Source organism: Gopherus evgoodei, chromosome 11 (assembly GCF_007399415.2).
Source record: "Gopherus evgoodei ecotype Sinaloan lineage chromosome 11, rGopEvg1_v1.p, whole genome shotgun sequence".
Classification (NCBI taxonomy): Eukaryota; Metazoa; Chordata; order Testudines; family Testudinidae; genus Gopherus; species Gopherus evgoodei.
The window spans coordinates 51,169,106-51,195,813 of NC_044332.1; the positions used below are offsets into that span (position 1 = coordinate 51,169,106).

Sequence of the window (26,708 nt, forward strand, 5' to 3'; positions counted from 1 at the left end):
AAGTACAGCACAAGTTTGAAATACAGACATACATATCTATAACTCATAATACAAAGGTGATACAAACACATAAATGAGATCACCATATCTGGCAAGTCATAAAATTTTTGCAGATACCTTACATGGTATATCTGGCATAACTCAATTTTACAATATTAATATTAATAATATCCTCAAGTGTCCCCCAGATTCCATACAGCATCACATACAGAATATTAGTAATAGTCAGAAAGCTCCAGTGCAAATTTAAGTACTGTTCCTACAAAAGAGAAACTGGACTGATTATTACTAAGCCTATGTTATGTCACGGAAGTCAGGGAATCCAGAGACCTCTGTGACATTCTCTGCTTCAGCCCCAGGGGCTGCAGGACTCTGGAGCTGGCAGTCAGTAGGGCCTTGGCAGGATTCCAATGACAGGCAACAGCAGCAACAGGTGACAGACTCCCGAGGGGACTCTCCTCAGGGTTCCAGCAATGAGCAAGAGCTTCACGCACAGGGAGAGGGAGCAGAGAAGCCTTCTGCGAGCAGCTGGAAGTGTCCCATTTTCTCTTTGGGAATCATGGTCACCCTGCAGTTCCCAGCCCTGTGGATGGAGGAAGGGCCCTCTGCAGCTTTCAGCTGACACAGGCAGAGGGGGAACACCACAGCTCCCAGCCACCACAGTGGTGAGAGAAACCATGGAGCCGCAAAAGCAAAAGTCAAGTCATGGCTTCTGTGAATTTTTGTTTATTACCTGTGACCGGTCCATGACTTTTATTAAAAATAACCATGACAAAAATCTTAGCCTTAGTTATTACTATCAGAGTTACCCTCACTTACCACATAATGATCAGCTGTAAAAGAACACTCTCTTTTCAGGACTGGCACTTTTCAGTAGCAGTTTCCTCACTTCTAAGAACACAGGACCATACTCTCTCAACTGATGTAAACTGGCATAACATCATTGGCTTCAATGGAGCTACACCAATTTATACTAGCTGAGGACCTGTCCCAGAATTCCTCTTATGTAGAACATATTAAGAAACACAAATGTTTTGTGGGCCATTTTATCAACTTTGCTGGTTTTACCCTATACACAGAAGGTGAGGGGTAAGTGTAGGTTGAGGTTCCAGGCACCTTCAATCACATACTTGAGCAGATATGTCTAAAGGCCCATTTGTCACACACCAATTTTTGCAGTTTTCCTACTACTGGTATGTTACTCAAATGAGTGGCAGCACCGGAGTGAAAAGTAGTTAATGTCCTGATCCATAAAGATCGTCATCATGGATCCCTCAGAGAAAGGGATCTTAGTTTCTTCCTGCTAGTACCAACAGTAGACTCACAGTGTAAAAAGACAGCAAGCAACTAATGCCGAGGCCAGTGGAGGGGAGGGGAGGGGAAAAAAAAAAAAGGAACATGGAGTAAAGAGAGAACAGGGAGGGAGAAGATGTAGCCATATGCCAGATAACAGGCAGGAGTTACAACACATGCTGTCTTACATGATTTTTAATTTAATCGATGACTTCTTGGATATACTCTGAAAGTGCTGTTCTCTGATACAGAATGCAGTCAACTATGGAGTGAGATGAAAAACATTTAATTTTGTATCTTGAATCACTCTCACCCAAATGATAATGATATCCAGAAGTATTGAGTGGATCTTTCTTTTTCATATACCACACAAATATAATCTCTAAAAATATCTATTCTCATATTTTCAATACATTTTAAGATCATGATTTTTTAAAAGATAATGACGTATTGCTGGCACTGTCCAAATAATAGTCTGACACATGCATTGCACCAGCACGATGTAATTTTGTGAGATATGCACTTTATAGTCCTTACTTTGACTGACAAACACATGCTATTTAAAAAGCTAAACAAATCTGCACATTTTAATTTACAATGTATTGATACTTTGGAGAGCTCAGATGTTAAAAATATTCAGCTTCTTGACAGATTACCAGCAGCATTCATCCTTTTGTTATTTTCTAGTCATTTAATGGCACTATCATTAGGAATCATTGTATGTAGAGTAATAGGAGTTATAAATTATTTATCTCTACAATGCAGTTATATTACATAGCATAATATTTTCTCTCAAGGAAGATCCACTCAGCTATGCACTAAAGGAGTGTGTTATTTGAAAAGGACAGAATCCCTCAAAAAGGAGACTTTCATTAACCTAAAAGATTAAAACATACTGAATACAGTATGCTCTATTAAAAATATATAAAAAAGATGACTAAGTTATTGAAGCAGTGAAAAATAAATTATTATAAACCACCAAGATATGGAGGGCTTATAACTAGATGAATGGAAGGTCCAAGTACTCACCAGAATTCTTATTTTTGTTTCATGATATTTCTGTCCATAGCTCTTTTCTAGTATTAACTGCAAATGGACAACAGCCAAAAGATGGCATGAACAAAAGGTACAGTTTAGCATAAATTATAATGGATTTCCTCCCTCCTACTTGCCAGACAACCAATTTCTATTTTTATTTATAATAGAACTAGAACTGCTAAAGTGTCATCATATATACAGAACAGAATTAATGATACAGTAACTTTTGAGCTATACATACAATAATATAAGGTTTCTTCTCTTTAAGCAATTGCATGTTCAATCACATAAGAAATCCAGAAGTAAAAGAAAAAGGGGTAAAAAATACATCTTTCAAACATGAGCAGTTCACTTATGTCACTTAGGAAAATAGTGATCATGAGAGCTCAATAACAAACACAAGGCCTAAGGTTATATAATGTGTTGCATTGTTTTTGTTGTAAGGATTTGTGCATTATTTATTTAATTTTTAATGCATTGCACCTATGACCTAAGGGATTGCACCGACACTTATGCCAAAATAAATCCAAGCATAATCATTTAAGACAAGTAATGGAAAATAAAGCTGGAAAAGATTAGATTATCTGCCATATTCCCTTGTGAATTGCAATGACTCTATGGCTGCACAGTTATTTATAGTGCACACTGTGGCCACAGTGTAATCACTAGGGATACATGAACACAACTTTCTCCTTCCACTCAAAAAATCTCAGGCCTTTAACTGCTGAAAAAATAAGACTTTCCATTAACTGCACTGGTTGTAGGTCTTATAGCTACATAGACTCACAGAAGATTAGGGTAGGAAGAAAACCTCAGGAGGTCATCTACTCCAACCCCCTGCTCAAAGTGTCTGTTTGCCAGAAGCTGGGAATGGGCAACAGGGGATGGATCACTTGATTACCTGTTCTGTTAATTTCCTCTGGGACACCTGGCATTGGCCACTGTCGGAAGACAGGATACTGGGCTAGATGGACCTTTGGTCTGACCCAGTATGGCCGTTCTTATGACTCAAACACACTAAATGGGAGAAAGGATGGAGCAGCGTTTCAAACTTCTTCCTCCAAGACACTGAAGCAGAAACCCAGGCTCACTCAGCATAATCCTCCCTCCCTATAAGAAGGGATCAGGGAGGTATCAATATCAGTTCTGGATTTTCTCCTCTGTGGGAGATGTAGCTTTTTGTCATTAGAGTGTGTCTTGCTCTGAAATGAGCCCAAGTAATCTGAAACAAACGATGTGAATAAAGATAATTAAAGAAAAATACCAATATATTTAAATTAACATATAGAGAGGAAGAACAGAATGTCAAAAGTAACATGAAGCATCCCAAGTATATAAATAGCACTAGCAACTCTGCCTCTGTATAGAAGAAGCAAAAATCTTTATAATGTGACAAATTATTTTTCTTCTCTTAAATTTTAGAGTTTTTTCCCCTCTGATTAAAACATCCTGTATTTAGTCTTTTCAGATAAGAGGAAACCGAGATACTATTATATTCCACGCTGGTTTTTCCTGAGAAAACCTAAAAGCTTATAGGCTTCAGGTTTTTCAAAGACAGGATTTCTCTGTAGATTGTACTGAGTCGCAGTCTCAATAGAAACCCCTCCCTTTCAACCTGAGAAACTCTGGGGAAATGAATGCAAATCTTCAAAGAAGAGTTACTGGGAAAAAATTATGTTACTCAGGGAAGAGGTTGTAAGAAAAAAATATGAATTGGTTTGAAATAAGGACGGGACAAACTCTTTGCGATAAAGTTTGAACCCACATAATGTGACTGTAGGTTTGATTCTGAAACGTTGACAGCTTTGGCTGTCGTGCAAAATAATTATTTAAATACTTTACATTTAGAGGACCTCTGCACTGAGCCTCAAGCCATCATTAAGGCCTGCTCCATTGCCTCTCTAAACCCAGGTTTGTACTACATCTTATACCATTTAAAAAGACTCATGAATGGTTTACCTGGTTATGAAAACTCTATGTAGTAAAACACGCTGGATAAGGGTCTGTCTGATCAATGGGACTAGCTACAGTACCGAGCACTATGGTGGAAAACGCTTGCAGGATTCAATCTGCTGCCAGACTAATGAGAAGGCATTATAATACAGGGACATACCTCCTTGTGATAGCAAAATACTGCAAATGTATTCCAATTTTTTTTTCTTTTAATTTGCAGGTGCTCTTAAATTGTGTACAATCTACATTGACTATAAAAGACCATCACTATACCAGTAGCAAGTTCTGATTTTAGCAGTGAGCAGTTTTAAATTACCTTTGATCAATATCAGAATATCTGGAGGGAATAGTCTAAATCACCATGTTAATTTAATATTGGAAGTGAACTCCCTTTAAACTTGAAGCTTCATAAATCATTCGTCTTCTTTGACTCCCTATAGGGAAGCTAAGAGAGTATGCAGTTCTCTGCTGCACGTCCTTTACTCTGAAACCAGTTTTTATCAGGACATTTAGTTGACCAAACTGTGTTCTGCAGTTAATAGAGTTACTTTGTATTTACACAAGTGAAGCTGAGAACAGAATATGACCCATCCCAGATTAGCAACGCAGCCAAGAATGCAGTACTTTTCTGTGCTTTTCCAGATTTTCCATCTGGAAGAGTTTTTGACCAGAAAATGCTGTTTCAGGTCAGTTAATTTATCAAGAACTTTGAACTAGATAAACACTTAACAGAAATTCAGCAATCATACATTCAGAAAGGGAAATTAAAGAAGTTTTTAAAAAAAATCATGCACTAAAAATGTTTTAATTCTGAGGCAAGAAAAACAAAAATGAAGAACAGCTCTTTACGTTTGAATAAATTGATTCTTCAGTTGTTCTACACCTCTCTAACTGCCCACTGGTTTGAACGTTGCTGGGACAATGAAATACATTGATTTTAATATGCAGCTCTTTGTTGGATTTAAAACAACTGAATTTGAAGAAATATTTCACACAAGGGATCACCCTTCTGGGAATGATAGACTCTCTTTATTTACCTATATGTTGAAAATTGTGATCTGTAGTCCTGTTTAGTACTGCCACACATGTAGCACTTCTTTTCAGGTCAGAGAAAATGATAAAATTTGCTTCTTAATTGCTTCGTTTCAGAGAAAGTTTTAAGCACAGGAATAAGGAAAATCTGAGGTCTATTCCTAGCTCTGACACTAATTCCTTGTGAGCTTGAACAAGCTAAGGAAATTGAGAAAGAAAAGCTACTTGCAAAAAGAGGAATGACAGTACTTCCTCAATGTACTGCTGTGGGGATTTAATTAGACAACGTTTAGAAAAACCTCTGAACATGAAAAACACTATGAAAGTAGTATGTATTACTAGAAAATAATCTATCACTAGGTACCATAAACTGTGTCTGTAGAAGGTATTTTCCTTACCATGTACTTATGTCCTACAATAAGCTTCCGTTATTTAGCATAGCCGGAAGCATTATTTATATCTTTGTTAGCCAAACTGCTCCACAGGATTGCCAACCTTAAGTGTCCAAAACATGAGTTACATCCCCGCCTCTCCGCCCCCAAAGAAAAATCATGAAATTTACTTAAACTGCAGGTTATTAATGTAGCTTTAGATTTGTTAACTCCCACTCCTAATTTGTATGTGGTCATTACAGGTTGAACATTCAACATAAACAAGCAAGCAAGTCTCTATCCTGGCTAGTATAAGGAGTGGGGACTCCACTGGCCCTCTCTTCTCTCCATAGGTGGTAAACTTCAATTTATTATTATTTATAGCAACAGTGACTCAAAAGTGTGTTAGTTGCCTCCCACTACAGAAAAGAAATGGTCCTTTTTTCAAGGTGTTTACAAATTAATTTAAGACATGGCAGATGATAAAACCATAAGGAGAGGCAGAAGAGGAAGGACAATGAGCTTGCACTTGGCAAAGGCTAAAAAAAAAAAAAAAAACCACAGAAAAATAAATGAGATATTTAAATTGGCAAGTTTTGGGTAGGCATGTGGAGGGAAAGTTAGGGGCTTTGAGGACCGCCTTAGGAAGGGTGATTCCTGGGGAAGGGGAGATGTAAGAATTATAGAGATGGTCGTGGAAGAAGAGGACAAACAGGATGCTGAGGTTAGCATTATTCTGAAGGACCGAGTGATCAGGACTGGGAAGAGAAGTGAAATTCATCCCTATGCAGAGGGCCAACATGTATTTACACCTAGCAAATAATCCAAAAGATTGCTCTATTGTGAATTTAAGTTCAATGTCATATACTGCATATATGAATTGGGTCATGTCCAACCTGCAGAAGAAGGTATATTTTTACAGAAAGTTTATCAACCTGAGGTTGAAGAAAGTAGAGGACAAGGCTGACCTAGAATGAGGTTGGAAGATGAAATTTTGAGGGATTTAAGAAGCCTAAATCAGTGGTTTTCAATCTCCAGATTACTGTACCCCTTTCAGGATTCTGATGTGTCTTGCACACTCCAAGTGTCACCTCACTTAAAAACTACTTGCTTACAAAATCAGCCATAAAAATACAAAAAAGTGTCACAGCACAATATTACTAAAAAATATGCTGTCTCATTTTTACCATATAATTATAATATAAATCAATTGGAAGATAAATATTGTACTTACATTTATGTGTATAGTATATAGAGAAGTATAAATAAATCATTGTATAAAAGTTTACTTTGTACTGACTTTGCTAGTGCTTTTTATGTAGCCTGTTGTAAAACTAGGTAAATATCTAGATGAGTTGATGTACCCCCAGAAGTCCCCTGCATACCACCGAGGGTAAACGAATCCCTGGTTGAGAACCACTGGCCTAAATCCTCCCATTCCAACTCTTGCTGAAGGAAGACAATTTGCAAGGCACATTCAAGATGGAAATCCATTTTATGTACCACTAAGGCTATGTGTTAGTCATGGGTATTGTTAGTAAAAGCCATGGACAGGTCACGGGCAGTAAACAAAAATTCATGGCCTGTGACCTGTACTATATACCCCAGACTGAATCTTGGGTGCCCTGGGGCACTGTGGGTGCTCTAGGGAGGGGGTGTCCCAGAACCCCAGTGCTGCTGGTGGGGGCAGGTGGGGCTGGCAGGCTCCCTATGTGGCACCATGCGTCCCCACAGAAGAGGCAAAAAATTCCTCAGCTGCTAGGCGGAGGTGTGGTCATGGGGGCTTTGTGCGCTGCCCCCACCCCGAACACTGGCTCTGCAGCTCCCATTGGCTGGGAACTGCAAGCCCCCTCTCACATGCAAACTCCTGCTGCTGCTAGGGTACAGGGGTGCAGTGGCCTGAAAAGTCACTGCAGAAGTCACGGAGGTCCTGGAAAGTCATGGAATCCATCACCTCAGTGACAGACTGGCAGCCCTAATCATAGCCATGTGAATCTGCTGCTGCTACTGCCACAAATGTGTACAAGTAGTAGGTATAACAAAGGCTAGGCATAACTTTGTGTGGGAGGGTGGCACAATTGAGCTATGAAGGGGGAGGCATAGTGATAAAATTTCTATGGTTTCTGCAGGTAAATAACAATTTCAAAGATTTAATATACTCTGAGTCATTAGCAGCCTGCACTCCAAAATAACATGACAAGAATGCCTCTATTCTGATGATAGTTGCAATTTGCTATTTACTGTCACAGCCCTAAGCCTATGCTCAAACATGGCATCTGTATGGCCAATTGTTGGTCAAAAGGTCACATCGGTACCGTGTGCAACATTATAGTGCCGTGTGCATTTTCCCACTCTTTTTGCCTGGTCACCTAGGGGTCAGGCTAGTGCCTTGTGCAAAAATACCAGCGTGCCGTGTGCATAAGGGTAGTGTGCCGTGTGCAGATCCTGTCTACGTGGAGGGCTCCAGCTCGGAACCTGGAAGGCAAAGGAGCTAGGGACCAATCAGATGCTGAAACGAGTAAGAGAGCCTTCGAATAAAACCATGTCCACGCCAAGATCTGCAGGAGTCTCCGCATGTTAGCTGGAAGGCCTGATCACCCTTTCAGCCAGAAGGGTCTCCTGTGTATCTTGCCAGCTCGTGTTGTGTCCTCCCAATTCGTCATGCCCTTGGTGTCTGTACTGCTGGTCAGTTGCACGTGGAGTGTGGTATTTGTATTCTAATTTCTGTGAATATTCTGTTTGCTTAGTTTCTTCTTTTTTTCCCTCCCTTATTTGGCACAGAACTGTATATATTGTTGTTACTTGGTACCAAGTTATGTATATAGTATATGAAAGTTAAATTGTTGTATTGATTGCTATTGTGGTTAATTGTTGTACTTTACAATATTTGGTTAATGTATATAGTTTACTCAGTTTGGTGTATCTGCTCTAATTTCTGGTGAGCAGCTAATCACAGATCATTTGGTTTCCTGTTGTTGGTTGTAAACAGATTGTTTCAAGTTGTGTAAATATTCTTGTTCTAATAGTATTGTTAGTTAGTAAATGCGTTCCTTCCCAGCCCAAGTTGCAACTTATCCCCCATCAATAAATGGCCACTTGGTTTTGAACTTTCAATCTGTCACATTTTGATTTTCCTCACTCGATCAAAAACTTACTCGAACCTGCAATGGTTTCAGACATTTGCCATTACCACAACAGACCTAAGAGAAGTTTTACAATCATACATTTACATGACTAGCAGACCAAAAGCCTTTGTATTCATGTCAGAATGAGTGCTTTTCCATTTTTTAAATAGCTTTAAAATAGGTGGAAAAAAGCCAGATGGATGCCACAGATACAAGATTCTCAAGACTAAGAAAGAATATTTATTGTACATACTGTTCATTGTTTGCGTGTTTTGGCAGCACTTTCTATAAAATAAAACCTTTGCCAACTTTGATTTATGTTTTATTCCCTCCTCCTTCACTATACTGTTTGTTTCCTTCTAAAAGTCATCATATTCCCCCTCCCTGCACATGGTGAAACTGGGGCACCAGCCAAAATTGGGGAACTGAGGCACGGGATGTGTGCAGCCCGTGGGAGTCTGCACTCTATAACAGAGGACCCTTGACAGAAGGTGGTCATGGATATTATGGGACAGGTCAGTCAAGACACTTTCAGCACACACGGAGGCAGGGCACAGAGAGGAAGCTATCCCTGAGGAAGGAACACAGTGTTAACCAAAAAGAGGGGAGATGGTTTCCTCAGATACACACAGTCCATGGGCAGAGCCAAATCCCTAAGAAGGCATGCCAAAGGGTGGGGGGATAAATCCCTTCCCCATCTGAGACCGAGTAACTGAAAGCCAGGTGTAACAGTTTGCTTAAGACCAGCTTTGCATGTGGTGATGGGCCACCTGGATACAGGTTTGTTTGAAGCAAAGGAGTTTAAAAAAAGGACACAAGCCCGTTTCCTTTATTGCACGTTGGCTTGTAGGTGAAGAGTACTGCCAGCAAAACGAAAGACAGAATGTTTCACCCCACCAGGCTCACTTATCTGGAAATAAGTTAGAGAAAGGCCAGTATCTCTGAATTGGCAAGACCACAGGTGTTAGCTCGGAGGACTGAAGCATCCAAGATTATTTTGCATGAACTAAATGCTCGGTCATTTCAATTTCACATCCCTTCTCCTGGCCAGACCCAATTTAGTGAGGAAAAATTAAGAGATGGAGATTTTATTGACTGTTGGACAATCCTTCAGTGCAACAGGGTTTCCTCATAGGTAGGATGGGGTGCCAGACTCAGACTGAAAATTCAGTGGTACTCATTGGATTCGTGAAGTGACAGGAACATAATCCTGTGGGAGCTATTTCCTGTCCGAGTGGTGGCGATTACCTACAAGAGTGAAGGGAGGGGCAAAGGATTCAAGTCAGGCAGGGATACACATTGGTAATGGCCAGGTCTTCAAGACACTCAGACTATGAGGTGGGTGGAATTTGAGAGTTGGTACAGGGACTCAATCAGGAACCATTCAGGTACAGTAAGATCTCAGGAAGCCTGGGTCTTTAGCAATAGAGCCCTGCACGGATACAAAAAAGTGCATCTGTAGCCGATCCATGATCCACAAAAATTGCCTGCAGATATCCATGGATACAAAGCCGACACTCGTGGATTTGCAGGGCTCTTTTTATCAACCAATTCTGCCTTAATGAAAAAACCTAGTACATGGAACATTCACTAGTACGCAGAGAGGGTGGGGGAATTTACTCCCCTTCAATCTCAGTAGGTTTAGAGAGGGGAACAAGCGTAATGGATCATTAGTGGTGGTCTGAAGAGCAACCTCATCCCACACTCACCTAAAAGCAGAAGCACCTGTCCCACCGTGGGCATTATGACCGAGCATGTAGGATTGCAGAGCCGTTCAGGGTTGATCCAGCTACCTCTCCATTATGATGGAGGTGGATGGGCGGCCAGGCCCCATTTGACCATGTTGTATTGCAAGATTGACATGGTGCACAGATTGCTTAACACCGCGCCCCCATGCATACAATACTCAGAGAGGGGAACCAGGCACAGCCGCACAGGACAGGAGATCCTGCTGGGGGAAGGTGCCACTTGTGTACTGAAAGGCTGCTGGATGGGGGGTTGCCCCACCCCTCATTAGTTCCACCCCACTGGTACTCCTAGACATTAAGTTGCAGCTTAATTAAACCACATCCATTGTTTCCTGTCTGTCTGTCTTTTGGTGTGCCCAGTCAACACTTTTTCACATCATACTGCTATGACCCCAGTCAGTCCAAAGAGACTTTCCACCACATGCTAGAGCGAAAATTGCCCCCTCCACCCCATGTGCACAGAACATGAAAGCCACCATACTACTAGATCGTCCATCCCACACCCATCCCCGAGAATCCAGCGAGTAGAATGATCACTCTTCTAGCTGAGAGCAGCTGAAAGGTGGAAATGCATCAATTTATCTAATTTCTAGAATCTATGCACTGCAAAAGAACTAATTTTTTTAGGATTCTATCAAACTAAATGCAAATTAAAGATCCACGACTATACAACTTTTAAATTTTCACCCTCAGCCCAGAGGGTCAGGGTGAAGGTCTGTGAAGTTGGTAGAAATTCTCGTAATCTTTACCAATTTCATTTAAGTTAAAGATAAAAGGTAAAAGTACTTTTTGCTTCCCTGCCTTCCCAACCCCCACAATTCTGAATAAATCAAAGATTGCAGAGCTGATACCCTACAAGGATGATCAAGACTGCAAGTTACTGCATCTGAAGTGGACAGTACCTTATACTGAAATGTGGACGCAACTAAACTCATTTTGGATAATATAAATTATTATTGAATTATTTTAATAATTTCACCTATCTTTAGTCAAGTCACAACATCCAACACAGATATGGCAACACACAGATTTGGAGATTCTCTTTTGTTTTATGGAGCATGCGCATAAAGTGAAAAGTTTGTGTTAAATAATGTCCTTCTGTGTTGAAAAACATATATAGCAGACACATAGAAACACAGAAAGAACAGCAATGTACATTTTGCTACATTATGACCTCAGATACACACAAAAAGAAAATCATCAACCACTGGTGGGCCGGGTTTTAAATAAAGTGTAACTTGCAAGAATATACTGAAATCTGTCTAAAATGGTGTAGAATTTTTACCATCTCCTTTTCAAGTTTATCTATCGCATAGTGTAAAATGTTACACTGCTGGTCTGCCAGCCATACATATTTTGTCTGTTTCTTATTTTAAAAACAGTTGGGTATAATGTGATGTAACTATTATGGGACCCAATCCTCCAAGCCTATACACACAATTTTACTCACTTGAGGCTCTCTTTTGACTGCTACATGCCACAACTCCCCAGGACACAAAAGTGTATAACAGAACTATATATATTTCATATAAAATGCGGGAAGCAGAGACCAAAAACTGAGTACCACAGAGACAGTTATGTGTACTAAAAATATGGAGTTTTTTTTTTAATGTAGCATTTTCCATGCTAGTGCAATTTTGAGGTTCCTGTTATGAAAAAAAACCTTTCTGGAAATATATGTTAAAGAAACAAAATCCATCACAACATATTGTTGATATTTAGGATTCAAAGATGTAACCAGAATTTAAATGTCTGAATTTCAGTTTATTTACAAGAAGAGAGTTCTGATTATTATTATTATTATGACTGAATTATCATAGTTATTTTAAACAGACATATCTTTAATTAAAAAGCATTGAGGGAGTAATGATAGAGAGCCTGAATTGAGCAAAGGGAAATTACATGATAAACAATTTTCTGCATCAGTTATTTTTTTCTTGATCTCTAAACTAGCATATTTTTTGTACCAAACTGAAGATTACTCTTTTAAAATCTGCTCATTATTTGATCCTTGTCATGTAAAGTTGTGAAAATGACTTACTTTTCTAGTTATAGTGAAATATTTACTAAATTAAATATTTTAGGGATATGCAATACACAATTTCCACACACAAGATCAGTTACAATCAATGAAACTGAAAAAGCTGAAATTTCAATAGTGATGTTGAATAGCAATAGATCAGGATATCAAAAATTCACATAGTAGTACAGTGTTTTGATTACATATGCATGCAATTATGTGTTCAAGTGGAAGGTAGCATCTTGCACATCTCTACCCCTATATAACGCTGTCTTCGGGAGCATTATAGATAAAACCGCGTTACATCGAACTTCCTTTGATCCACCAGAGTGCGCAGCCTGCCCCTCCCCCGGAGCACTGCTTGACTGGTTATATTCGACTTTGTGTTATATCTCAGGTTGCATTATATCGGGGTAGAGGTGTATTATATGTTTTGAAAATCTCTTCACTCTGATGCAGACCCTGTGGAAGCATATATCCTCAAGAGAGAGTGTATAACTGGTTGAATTCTTCTCACGGAGGTTAACATTCAACAATTATTGAAGTCAATTTACTTATACAAAGGATGGATTTGGCTAAAAATCATTAAAACAGTATGGAACAAAAAAGCAGTAGCATATGCACTTATGATGACTTTTTCTTCATAATAGAAATCTACAGACTATATTTTTCAAGCAATATCCAAAAGAAAGCAAGTTTATTTATAGTGGCTAAAATATTGTTTAATATGAGTTTAGCAACTTTATCAGCCATTAATTAGTTCTGAAAATTCACCACTTATTCCTGTGCAAAATAATTCCTGCATAAAAGGACAGATAATCATAACTAATGTTTGATACTATTATTTTGACATTGTGCCATGTCATTAATTATATTAATATGCACACTTTATCTAGAATACAGCAGTATGAAGCAATTGTGCAAATCAATCTTCAAATTCATTGCTGAAAGCAAAAGTAAAACATGCTGTTTTAATCATTTTACAGTATATTTGCTTCCATGAAATTCTGAGGTGAATAAAGCTTTGATTATAATAAACAATTAGAACCTCAGGAGGTTTGGAATTCTGGATGACATAAGTCACACTAATAATCTCCACAGGCTTCAATGCGAGGAAGAGAATAGCTGATCATAATGTACTGTGCTTGTGGATCTGACTCTAAAAATAAATATCAAATAATCTTAATCCAAAATGCATAATTGTCTTCACGAGTATTACTTTAACGGATTAGATATTTTAAAGAAGTTCATGAACTCAATCACATACCATAGTCACATACCAAGGGAAATTATAATAGCTCCTTTAATACATATTGCATTTAATTATTTAAACATAAGCCATAAGATTTTAACGTCCATTTTGTATATTTTTGTATTGCTTCCAATGCTGGTATCGGACTACAAGTATTTAGTACAAGACAACCTCTCAGCTCTCAAAAACTGTAACATGGATTTCAACCCAAGAAGCTAGCATTCAAAATCTGATATCCTGAACCAGAAATATAGAACCTGAAGTACTGTGCGACAAATCTCATTGTATTTAAGAACCATAGGTCAGTTTTTCTAATGTAGTTCGATGGCTTACAGGCTATATACCCATGCCCAATATCTCTGGCTTCATAGTAACTGAGGACGGAATTTGGACCTGCATGTCTTCCCTCCTTCCTTAAGATGACAAACATTACAGATACTTAGAAATATTAGTGTTTATGCAAAACTTTTAAGATTATCAAGTTCACCTTCACAATTTAACCTAAGGATCCCAAAATAGTAATTTATATCTTGAAGGGAATATTCTATTATCTCCTGCTACAAGAGACCAATAATCTCTGATCTTGTGTTTCCACTAGCTTTTCATCTGCAACTATTTCATCTGCATCTACCATATGTTCGGATGCTCTTTTTCTACTTAAACGGCATTCTTAACTACCAGTTCTATCATAATGAGCATCTCCCAATAGAGTACAGCTAGGGTCATGTTTTTAGACTTCATTCGCAGTACATCACCGGGGATCCTTTGAACTAAACACAGACTTTGCTGCATGGTATTCAGTAGTCTGATATTAATTGAGAAAACTTCTTGAAAATACTGTAAGGCACAAAAGTTCTTCTAAGAAACTAATGCTCATAATGACTAAATTGACTCAGGTTCTGTCAATTCTGGTCATGCTGGGTACTGGAAAATAAAGCACCATCACCAGATTGTAGATGTTTGGGGAAGTAACAATGCTTACCTTTATTTATCCCTTTATGTACAGTGCCTTTATATATGTACATTATGGGCATATATATATACACTGCCAGAAACAAACAGCTTCCAGACAAAATTGAAGTGTACCTCATTCAGGGAGACTAATTTGATTTGTCAAACTTTCATAAAATTAGAGGATATGTGGTTAGATGTGAAGCAGTAAGATTACCAGTAATTCTTTAAAAAGCAGTCCAGCTAATTTATACTAAAAATTGTTATGCAGTGTTTCCCAAGTTCAAATGCCAATGCCTGGGCTGGGGACTCAGACTTTTGTGACTGGTAATACCCTTTACTGTTTTAATGAAGAGTCCCTGTATTGGTTTTGGTGTCCTACTGCCCCCTGCTATTCAAGTGTGGGTGCTTGTCGCAGAGCTACGACAGACTTTCCGCTTACCTTTGAGTAACTAACTGATATATTGCACATTAGGATCCACTCTTTTTATTTTGAGTGGGATGTCATAGAAGAGAAGGGTGTTGTCATTAAAATGACAGGTTCAATATCTCGCCCTATAAATCACATTTGTGAGCAGTAATTTATGAGAGCAACTCCATTGCCTATTTGTGTTAGTAAATGCTCCCTGTTGGGAGTTGCAGGGTGTGTGTCACATTCTGGCTCATAGATTGTTAATGGAACACTTGTATTTACATTTAATACATTATACATTATTTGTTAATGCTTACATGTACACTAAAATTACACCAAATACATACTACTGTTATAGGTTCAGCGTTTCAAAAGTGTTCAGCACCCTAGGGCTCTTCTTTAGACACCTACATTCATGACCAGATTTTCAGAAGAGGCTAGCTCCCATTTTTGACATCTACATGAATGTAAGAGATTTTCAGAAGTCATCTATACCCATCAGCTCCCACTGAGAACAACAGTGGCTTGATCAGGATATGTAGGAGAATGATAAATACATATGAATGGATTAAAAGCAGCAACAAGGCAACATTAACATTGTTATTAGTGAAAATAATTTTTAAACTGCTTTAGCCATAAATCAGTAGGTCACACCTAATATTTTAAAGTCAACACACTGTCCTTGTAGGTTTGTAGTTATTCATTCTGTGTTTTGTCCCTTTATTTATGGTGCCAGTTTTAGATATGTACATGATTAGATCTCAACAATAGTACTATATCCAGTTCTGGGCGCCACATTTCAGGAAAGATGTTGACAAATTGTAGAAAATCCAGAGAAGAGCAACAAAAATGATTAAAGGTCTAGAAAATATGACTTATGAGGGGAGATGGAAAAAATGGTTTGGTTTTGTCTGGAGAAGAGAAGACTGAGGGGGGACATGACAACCGTTTTCAAGCACATAAAAGGTTGTTACACATAGGAAGGAGAAAAATTCTTTTCCCTAACCTCTGAGGATAGGACAAGAAGAAACGGGCTTAAATTGCAGCAAGGGAGGTTTAGGATGGACATTAGGAAAAACTGTCAGGGTGGTTAAGCACTGGAATAAATTGCCTAGGCAGGTTCTGGAATCTCCATCAGATCCTGTACTGAATACAGTTTCAGCTGTGCAAGCACAGCCTTCGGAAGACTACTCAAACAAGTCTTCAATTATAGGGATCTGCAAGCAGGAGTAAACCAGGATCTTGGTTTACAAGGCAATTATCATCCCCACCCTTCTCAATGGGTGTGAGACCTGGGTAACCTACAGACAATCTCAGGTGGTCGGAGTGGTTCCAACAGTGCTGCTTCAGGAGGATTCTCAGGATCCGCTGAGAAGACTGACATACTAACATCAGCAGTAAAGAAATGCAGGTCATGAAACTCCAACTTTGCTGGGCTGGCAAGTGTGTACGTATGCCTGACACTTGCCTCACGAAGCATGTACTCTTCTCACAGCAGTAAAGAAATGCAGGTCATGAAACTCCAACTTTGCTGGGCTGGCAAGTGTGTACGTATGCCTGACACTTGCCTCACGAAGCATGTACTCTTCTCACAGTTAAGTCAGGGAAGAAGGGCTCGTGGAAGGCAGCAGAAGTGCTTCAAAGACATACTGAAAGTACCCCTTTAAAAAGGAGGAATCAACCCAGCAAACTCGGAGGACTCAGCGTGGAACAGAACATAGTGGCGCCACACCATACACCAACCCACAGCTGACTTGAGAAGAACGGACATGCTCATGAGACAGAGAAGCAACAAAGGAGGAAAGAAAGGGCACAATAGTTCAGCCAACAACTATGTTTCCTCCAAGATTACACCTGTTACTTCTGTGGGAAAATCTGCAGGGCATAAACTGGGCTCCTCAGACACCTAAAAACCCACCAATGAACCCCCTTGGCGGACATCATCCTCTCATTGAGGGACAGCCGAAGAAGAAAGAAGAAAAGTAATCTCCATCATTGGAGATTTTAAAGAGCAAGTTAGACAAACACCTGTTAGGGATGGTCTAGATAATACCGGTACTTAGTCCGGCCATGAATGCAGGGGACTGGACTAGATGACCTCTTGAGGTCCCTTCCAGTCCTACAATTCCATGATTTGACAGGAGTCTGTATATCCTATTATAATGCATTAAATAAAGTACATTTAATTTCCAAAATAAGAGAGAGAGATCTTTCCCACCAAATTCTACCTTTAATATTTCTAAAGTGAAAAATAAAAATAAACAAATTTGATTTTAATAGGAGATCTTGAACAGAATTTTCTTATCTTTAAATCAATAATTTTTACTGGTGTTTAATTTCCACAGCATGAATGACTGCACCAAGCTTATAAAAATCTTCTTATATTATTTTAATTCATGATTATTGTGAACATTTCCTCACAGAAGCCTGCCTTACATGCTGCACCACATATTTCGTGTAACTTAAGATGAATTAGCTTTTCTTTTCTTTGATCATGGCATTAAATTTTCTTCTTTTACAAAATGAGCTAGATTACTTTAGTCAACATGTGAGATGAGGTTTGGATTCCTGGGCATGCCTGTTTGAAATGGTGCATGTGTAGCAATGACAATAAGAATGCTAAACCTGAAATACGGGCAAAAAAATCCTAAAATACAAAAAGCCCCACCATCCCTAGAAAAATACCTCTCACTTTCAGTCAAACAGTTTGCAAAGACTGCCACTTCGGGAAGCAAGTCAACCAGGGCTTTGCATGCATATTAGGGCCGAAGGCTATCAGGGCCTAACTGCCTCTTTAGGTGCCTTTCTTAAAATCACTGCCAAACTGACCAGATGCCTTATTTTTCACCAGTAGGCAGCACAAATCTGCTAAAGCCCTGGGGGGGTTCTCAAATGAGAATGACTTATCCTGCCAGCTTGTCCTGACCCTGTAGGTGTGTATTTCACTCTTGGATAGCTTAGGTGGCTCCCTGCTCAGCTGGCTCCCTGTTCAGCTTGCTAAATTCTGAGGATCTCTTTCATAGACATACAATACACAGGGAGCCTTGCAATTAACTCAGGGCTGAGGATTTCTGTAGGTGGCAGGGCACCTAGGGGGTAGGTGTTGCAATGTCTAAGTACCTTTGTGGATCTGGCCCCTAGTCTTTAGGGCACAGAGAGCAATGACGAAGGGATGAGACTGCAGATACAATTTCCCAAATATACTTTCACATGGGGTTTTCTCCCTTTCCAAATTCTCTATTCTCCCTTTTCCAGATTTCTCACTGATACATTGAAGCATAGCTCTTGGTAGCTATGACTATACATTGAAGCATAGATCAGTGAGAATATGACTCAGTTTTGTCATATTTTTATCAAATAAAATACAAATATAAAAGTTTCAACTCTGTTGTAATTTTTTAAGTCTATTAATAAAGGAGGCAACACCTCTACATTCTCATCCTCCTTTTTGTGCCAACAGCTCTACATATATTGGAGTCCAAAACCAACAATGCATGCTATTTGAATTGAATTATCAATTTTGCAAGGCAGACTTAGGAGAAACTTAACTATATGAACATGGCTCAAACAGAAGATGATGAAGTTAAGATTTTTTAAGAATACCTTTTAATATTAATATTAGCTGAACTGCTGTAACTTTTCTAAGAGCCACAGCTGAAACATGGAAACCCAGTGGGACATAATTAGTAGTAGCTCTTGGTAGCTATGACTATAAAAAGTAGAGTAATAAATTGCCCCATTATTTTGTGTTAGAACATGGAGTTCATTTCTCAGCATAAAATACTAGTCCCTACCCTAAGAAGAGAAGGAAACAGGCATATTTTCCAAGAAAAAAAATAAACTAGAATGTTTTCTGTTGATTCTTCAAGAAAATAAATAGTTTTAGTTACAAGGTCTAATACACACACACTTCCTTGAAGAATAAACAGAAAGCTAATATAATAATTTAAAAACAATCTTCAACTAGTACTGAGTTTCAGAGAAGATAAAAAGAGTTGCCTGAATTGGGTAGTATGTAGATACACTGAATTTGTGTTAGAATTTCAGCTGTGTAATGAGGAAGAGGGATAAGATGACAAACACAACATTGCAAAGTAATTTTCTATTGTATAATGCTCCATTTCAATCATATTTTCAACCCCCACAATATTCAGCATTTACCTTACTACCTTAAGGGAGGACTTAAGGGATGCATAGGTCCTTTGCTAGAACTTTGAAAAGGGTGAACTTCACCTATAATGGGGCTGTAAGCTTGCCAGACCTCATAACTAAGCAAGATAAATGTTGATCCATATTAGGAGGGAGGACCTTAAGGTAGGCTGCACAGGGTGTGGTGGTGCTGTTTCAGTAGGTGCCTTCTTTTCTTTGAATCCATAATTAAACCATCTGCATGATTCTAAGTACTGTGCTACAGTTTGTACTGTGCTACATTTTCAAAAGAGATGTACAATCAAAGTCTTGACCACTTGTGGTCATTTAAGATGCTTTGGATTTAACACCATAATCTTGAACAAAAAAATACCACACAGTCTGAACCAATTCTGTTCTGGGCCTTTATATTCTCCCCTCAAATTTAATCTCCTACCACCAGAAAAAGATATAAAACATGAACCCACAAAGAGGGTAAATACAAATCTCACTCCTCTCCCCTTCCAGAGAGCTGCGTTTCTGCTTGGAAAGTTGTCCCGGTACATTCTCATTCTTCTTAATTATATTCTCAGGGCCAAACAGTCAAACAGACCTCTATATTTGCTTTCAAACATTTACTTAAAGCAAGCAAGGTATAGGTATGCTTAGCTACCTGGTTTCTACAGACAAATATGGTGTGTATGCATATACACCGCTGCACTGTCAAAATTTGTGGACTCCTGGATAGAGGTCCATTTAAAAAAGACTAATAGTTTACAGTTAACCCTCAATTTCTAATGTGTCATATAGTTACTTTTAATTTCTCCAATTATTTTTCATATTATGAAATCAAGGTTTTCCTGGAGCAAACCCTGACAGGGAAGAGCTGAGTCATGGGTTCTTTAACAATATTCTTTTCTTTATGCAACTTCCTTCCCCGTTATAATTAATTCATGCAAAGAGAGAACATAAAGTAACTTAATACAGTGCATGTAGGTGCAAAAACATTATAAGAGCCTCCATTTAAAAAGACTCAGGGCATACGTATTTTTATTAATCATTAGTCATAGTCATACCAGAATAAGAAATCCCCTTATAACGTATGGAGGCTCTGTGTTCCATTTCAGAGGAAAGAAGCAACTTTTGTTAAATATGTTCTCTGGGCACACATGGAACAATTGCCACCTTTGTTAGGCAATGCAGTTTGTTGAGAAAGTGTCAGTGAGATAATGGGTAGATAACAATATGCTAATTATGTACTGCTTTTTGTAAGAAAGTCAAACAGATGACTGCTGTTGATTGCTGGCCTATGGGAGTAGCAAACAAGGGAGTTTTGTGAGGGAGTTTTCCAGGTGAAGGAGGAGAGACTACATAACGACTGGGGTGAGTCTCTCTGTTTGTTTATTATGTCTGTTTGCTTGCTTGATTAAAAATTATAGTGGTCTGTTGGGGGGGCTCTGTCAGGCTAGGCTGAGAGCTCACTAATGAGGACCAAGCCCACCATCCTTTGATCCCTAACCCCTTTAGTGGCCCTTGACAAGGAGTTGGGGCTAAATCAGGGAGAACACAGGATTAAAAAGACAACTCGTAAGCAATCACAGGAGGTAGCGAACCCGGGAGTTTTGCAATGGAGTGCAAGAGGCAGATACACCTAACAACCATACTCTAAATGTAGGCCAATAATGCCCTCCTCCCCTCTGCCAAAAAAATCTACAACTAGCAAGAATTAAAATAATGCAGGCAGGGTAAGTTGTGACAAACTGGGAATGTTCTTAATGTTTTCTCTGAATACTGTGTTGGTGCCTCAGTGTCCCCTCTGCAGTTCTTAAGTATCTAGGTGGTGGAATAAGGCTGCATGATTGCTGCAGAGCAAGGGGCCGGTGTACCTAAATGCCTGGCACTCTGTCATGGCTCTCAAAGACACAGCACCAGCTCTTGAGGTCAGAGTGGCTGAACTGGAGGAGTTAAGGGAGACAGAGAGGTAGATAAGGAAGACTTTCAGGGACAAAATAGAATGGTCCCACTCCCAGTGTGACAGCCTCTGTGTTGTTAAGGAGGGTTAAAGTCCCAGTAAAGGAGAACATTAAACTGGAGTGGAGGGAAAACAATCCCATCGCTGGGAGCCTCTGTCTAGATGATGTCACGGTATCCTCTTGCACTGAGGATACCCCTCCTGGAGAGGTAGCCCCAGTTACTAGCGTAACCCTTCTGCCCATCTGAGTTGGCAGCAACTAGGGCTGGGTTCAGTATCTAGAGGTTTCGTTTCAATAACACAATGCAAAACCGGCTTCAGCCCCCACCCAGTGACCTGGGACAATTACATACCACCCCTCGGGCACCTCTAAGAGGCAATACTTCCCCTCTTGCAAGCATGGAGTCTAAGTGTAGCAAAATCCTTTTAATAAAGGAGGAAAACAATGCGGCATTATGTTGGGGAAACACCACAAACAGGATTCATAACACAAACCATGAGCAAAAGCCTCCTCCCACCTCCCCGTAAGTTTAGCAGTATCCTTTTCCCCTCAGGGTCTTAAGTCCAGCAACTCAAAAATCACCCAAAAGTCCAACAGCCCAACTGTCTCTGGTTAGTGCAGTCCCAGAGTTCAAAAGTTTATGTGCAGAGTTTTACCTCCCAGCCTGGGGGAAGGGAGCAGGGGGGAGAAGGGGGCAGTAATGTTAAGGAGCACCTTACGTGGTCCAAGGCCAACTGCCACTCCACCAGCTGTCCCACGAGCTGCTCCAGTTGTCCTGCAAACTGCTCTGCTTCACCAGCTGCTCAGCAACATATCTTCAGGCCCCCTCCCAGCACTCAGTGATTTCAGCTCTTTAGTGAGTTCATTCAGCTTGTAGTAGGGAAGCCTCAGTGCTAGCCCATTGGCCCAAAATGAATTCAGCTCAGTACCCTGTAACTAGACTCCTAATGGAATTAAAATTAGCTCTGATATACCTCAGTAAAGAGAGAAGGTGGTGAATTAGTATTTCAAGCCCTCAAAAGGGGCCCATGCCATCAGATACAAATACCTGTCCCCAGCCTCTCTCTCAATTCACTGGGTTTTGAAACCCATGTCCCTTGTCTAGCGAGTGCTACTTAGTTGATGATGAGTCCCTCTGTCATAAAACAATTTCATTGTCCTTGATTCACATAATCAGGGTAATGCTTAATTCTTCCTGCCCCAATAACAGAGAACCTGGGGTCCCACAGCAGCCAAAGTGACCATTTGGGCTCATGCTAGGCGGGGTGGGAGCGCCTATGCAAACAAGATCAGCCCCTGAAGTTCTTTTCCACAACTCGCCACAATTCACCACCAGATGTCAGGGTAGAGCTCATCCTGACTCTACTTAAACTAGGAAGAGGCAGATAAAAGTAATTAATGTGATGGGGCAATGCCAGACGGCTACAGTAAAGTAGTAAGGAACAGGTATGTTAGCCCCAGGCTAACCAAATCCCTAGCACCATGGTAACCAAAAGGCAGTTGCTCCAGGTTAATCAAGACACCTGGGGCCAATTAAGATCTTTTTAGAAGGCAGTGGAGATAGCTACTTTAATTAGAACACCTGCAGCCAATCAAGGGCTGGCTGGAACTAGTTAAAAGCCTCCCAGTTAGTCAGTGAGGTTTGTGTGTGTGGAGCTGAGAGTAAGAGAAAGAGTGTGTACTGCTGGAGGATTGAGGAGTACAAGCATTATCAGACACCAGGAGGAAGGTCCTGTGGTGAGGATAAAGAAGGTGTTTGGAGGAGGCCATGGGAAAGTATCCCAGGGAGTTGCAGCTGTCATACAGCTGTTACAGGAGGCACTATAGACAGCTGTGATCCACAGGGCCCTGGGCTGGAACTCAGAGTAAAGGGCAGGCCTGGGTTCCCCCCAAACCTCCCAACTCCTGATCAGACACAGGAGGAGCTGACCCAGACTGTGGGTTCAGGTGAACAAATCCACCAATAAGCGCAGGACCCACCAAGGTAGAGCAGGAACTTTGTCACAATATAAATAGTTGGATTTGTGATGACCAGGAGAACCATGTGGTAAATTGCCTGTCAGGTGCAAAGGCTGTGGATCTCACAAGACATCTAGACAAACCTATGTGCAGCACCAGGGAGGAGCTACTGGTCGTGGTACATGTAGATATGAATGATGTAAGAAACTATGGGAGAGAGGTTTTAGAGGCCTGATTTAGGCTAGGTAAGAGACCTCCATGGTAGCATTCTCTGAAATTCTTCCAGTTCTGCATGCAGGGTGAGTTAGAAAGGCAAAACTGCAGAGTCTCAATGTGTGGAAGTGATGGCGATTGTGAAATGTTAGAGGGCCTACAAAGACAGAAAACTCAATAATAATGGGGGATTTCATTTATTGGGTACATGTCACCTCAGGAAAGGATGTAGAGAGAAAATTTCTAGACACCAAAAATAACTGCATCCAGGAGCAGCTGTACTGGCACCCACAAGGGGAAATCCAATTCTTGATTTAGTCCTAAGTGTAACACAGGATTTGGTCCAAGAGATAAATATAGCTAAACTGCTCAGTAATAGTGACTATAATGTAATTAAATTTAACTTCCTTGTAGGTGTGTAAATGCCAAGAAAACCCATCACATTATCATCATTTAACTTCAAAAAGGAGAGCTACACAAAAATTAGGAAGCTAGTTCAACAGAAACTAAAAAGGAACGGTTATCAGGGTGAAGTGCCTGCAAACTGCATGGAGACTACTTAAAAATACCATAACAGAGGCTCAATTTAAATGTATACTGTAAATAAAAGAATAGTAAGAGGATAAAAAAAATACCCTAGTTAAACAGCAGAGTAAAAGTTATTTAGAGGCAAAAAAGCAACTTTTAACAAGTGAAAGTCAAATCCTAGTGAAGAAAATAGCAGCATAAACTCTGGCAAGTCAAGGCTAAAAGTATAATACAGTAGGCCAAGAAAGTTAATTGCTCTTGAAATTCTAAGGACATAAAAAATTGCTGTTATTTTTTAAGTACATCAGAAGCAGGAAGCCTGTCAATCTGTCATTAGGGTCACTGGACAATTAAGGTGCTAAAGAAGCACCCAAGGAAGACAAGACCATTATAGAGAAGCTAAATAAATTATTCGCATTGGTCTCCTCTGCAGAGGATATGGCAGAGATCCCAACACCTGAGCCATTCTTTTTAGGTAACAAATCTGAGGAAATGTCCCAGACCACGGTGTCAGAGGTGGCTTTGGAAAAAATTGATAAATTAAACTATAATAAGTCCAGGACCAGATGGTTTTCACTCAAAGCTCTGAAGGAACTCAACTATGAAATTGCAGAACTGTGGTATGTAACCTATCATGTAAATCAGCCTCTGTACCAGATGACTAGAGGGTAGCTATGTAATGCCTATTTAAAAAAATCTCTCGAGGCGATCCAGGCAATTACAGGCAGGTACACCTAACTTCAGTATCAAGCAAATTGCTTCAAACTATCGTAAAGGACAACATTATCAGACACAAATAAACACAATATGTTGGGGAAGAGTCAATACAGCTTTTGAAAGGGAAATCATGCCTCACCAATTTATCCAGCATGATCCAGTGGCTATAGTGTACTTAGAATTTCAGAAAGCCTTTGACAAAGTCTGTCACCAAAGGCTCTCGGGCAAAGTAAGTAGTGATGGGATAAGAGAGAAGGTCTTCTTGTGAATCAATAACTGGCTGAAAGGCAGGAAACAAAGGGTAGGAATAAATGGTCAGTTTTTACAATGAAGAGAGGTAAATAGCAGGATCCCCCAAGGACCTGTACTGGGACCAGTGCTGTTCAACATATTCGTACATGATCTAGAAAAGGGGGTGAACAGTGAGGTGACAAAATTTTCAGACAATATAAAACTACTCAAAATAGATAAGTCCAAAGCTGACTGTGAAGAGTTACAAAGGGATTTCACTAAATTAGATGACTGGGCAACAAAATGGCAGATGACATTCAATGTTGATAAGTGCATAGTAATACACACTGTAAAAAGTAACCCTAGCTATAAAATGGAGTCTCAATTAGCTGTTACCACTCAAGAAAGCATTATTGAGTCATCATGGATAGCTCCCTGAAAACGTGCTCAATGTGCAGGGGCAGTCCAAAAAGCTAAAATGTTTGGAACCATTAGGCAAAGGGTAGATAAAACAGAAAGTAGCATAATACCACAATATACATTCATTGTATGCCCACACCTTTAATACTGCATGCAGTTCAGGTAACCTCATTTAAGAAAGCAATATATGAGAATATGAAAAGGTGCTGAGAAGGACAATGAAAATTATTAGGGATATGGAACATATTCCATATGGAGACTGGGACTGCAGATTAGAAAAGAGATGACTAAGGGGGATATGATAGAGGTGTATAAAATCATGAATGGGGTGGACAAAGTGAATAAGGGAGTGTTATTTACCCTTTCACATAACACAAGAACTAGAGGTCGCCTGATAAAATTAACAAGCAGCAGATTTAAAACATAAGGGCATATTTATTCACACAATTCACAGTCAGCCTGTATAACTCAATGCCATGGGATGTTGCGAAGGGAAGTAGTATATCTGGATTCAAAATAGAATTAGATACATTCAAAGAGGATAGGTCCACGGATGGGCTATCAGGCAAGATGGTGAAGGATGCAACCCTGTGCTCTGGGTTTCCCTAGACCTTCAACTACCAGAAACTGGGACTGGATGACAGGAGTTGGATCACTAGAAATTGCAGTATTCTGTTTATTCCCTCTGAAGCATCTGGCATCAGTCGCTGTCAGAGATAGATTTACTGGCTAGACAGACTAGTGGTCTGATCCGGTACAGTCGATCTTATTGATTCATGTTTTCAATTAAATAAGTCACTAATACTAACTCTACTAGCATATCCCATGCCACTACTCAGAATGCGTCTACATCTGTGTATCTGTGTATGATTTATTATACATGTTATGTTGTCATGGTCTTGCCTCTTACTATAATTCAAACTGTAGTCTAAATGGATTTGCAAATATACTGTACTTTACAATCCTTAGTTACTTGAATCAAGAGACATTGTTTGAATACAAAATCTGCCTCCCTTTATAAAGGTTCTCAACAAATCATTTATGTAGGTACTTGTTTTCAGCCAACAGGAAAAACATCAATAGATAAATTAGCAGCAACTCAGGTTACACATTATTGTACATTCTGAGCAGAACACAGGATTTTTCAGTCTATATTCTCTATACACTGATCAAGATCTGTTAAAGCCATTAAGATAACATTACAATAATATTGACTTAATTTTAAACATGTTTTAATAGAAAATCTGCGATATTTCCATCACACGGTTTTCAGAAAATTATCTGTACATTTATATACATTGTATAACTCAAATTGCATTGAAGAAATGCAATGCATAAAAGGTT

The 26,708-nt window shown here is 39.6% G+C and overlaps 1 protein-coding gene across 1 annotated transcript in view; it reads right to left on the reverse strand.

Moving 5' to 3' along the window:
* The window catches only part of KCNJ3 (potassium inwardly rectifying channel subfamily J member 3), a 199,548-nt gene that overhangs the window by 35,835 nt on the left and 137,005 nt on the right, over positions 1-26,708 (reverse strand). The gene's annotated exons all lie outside the window — the stretch shown is intronic.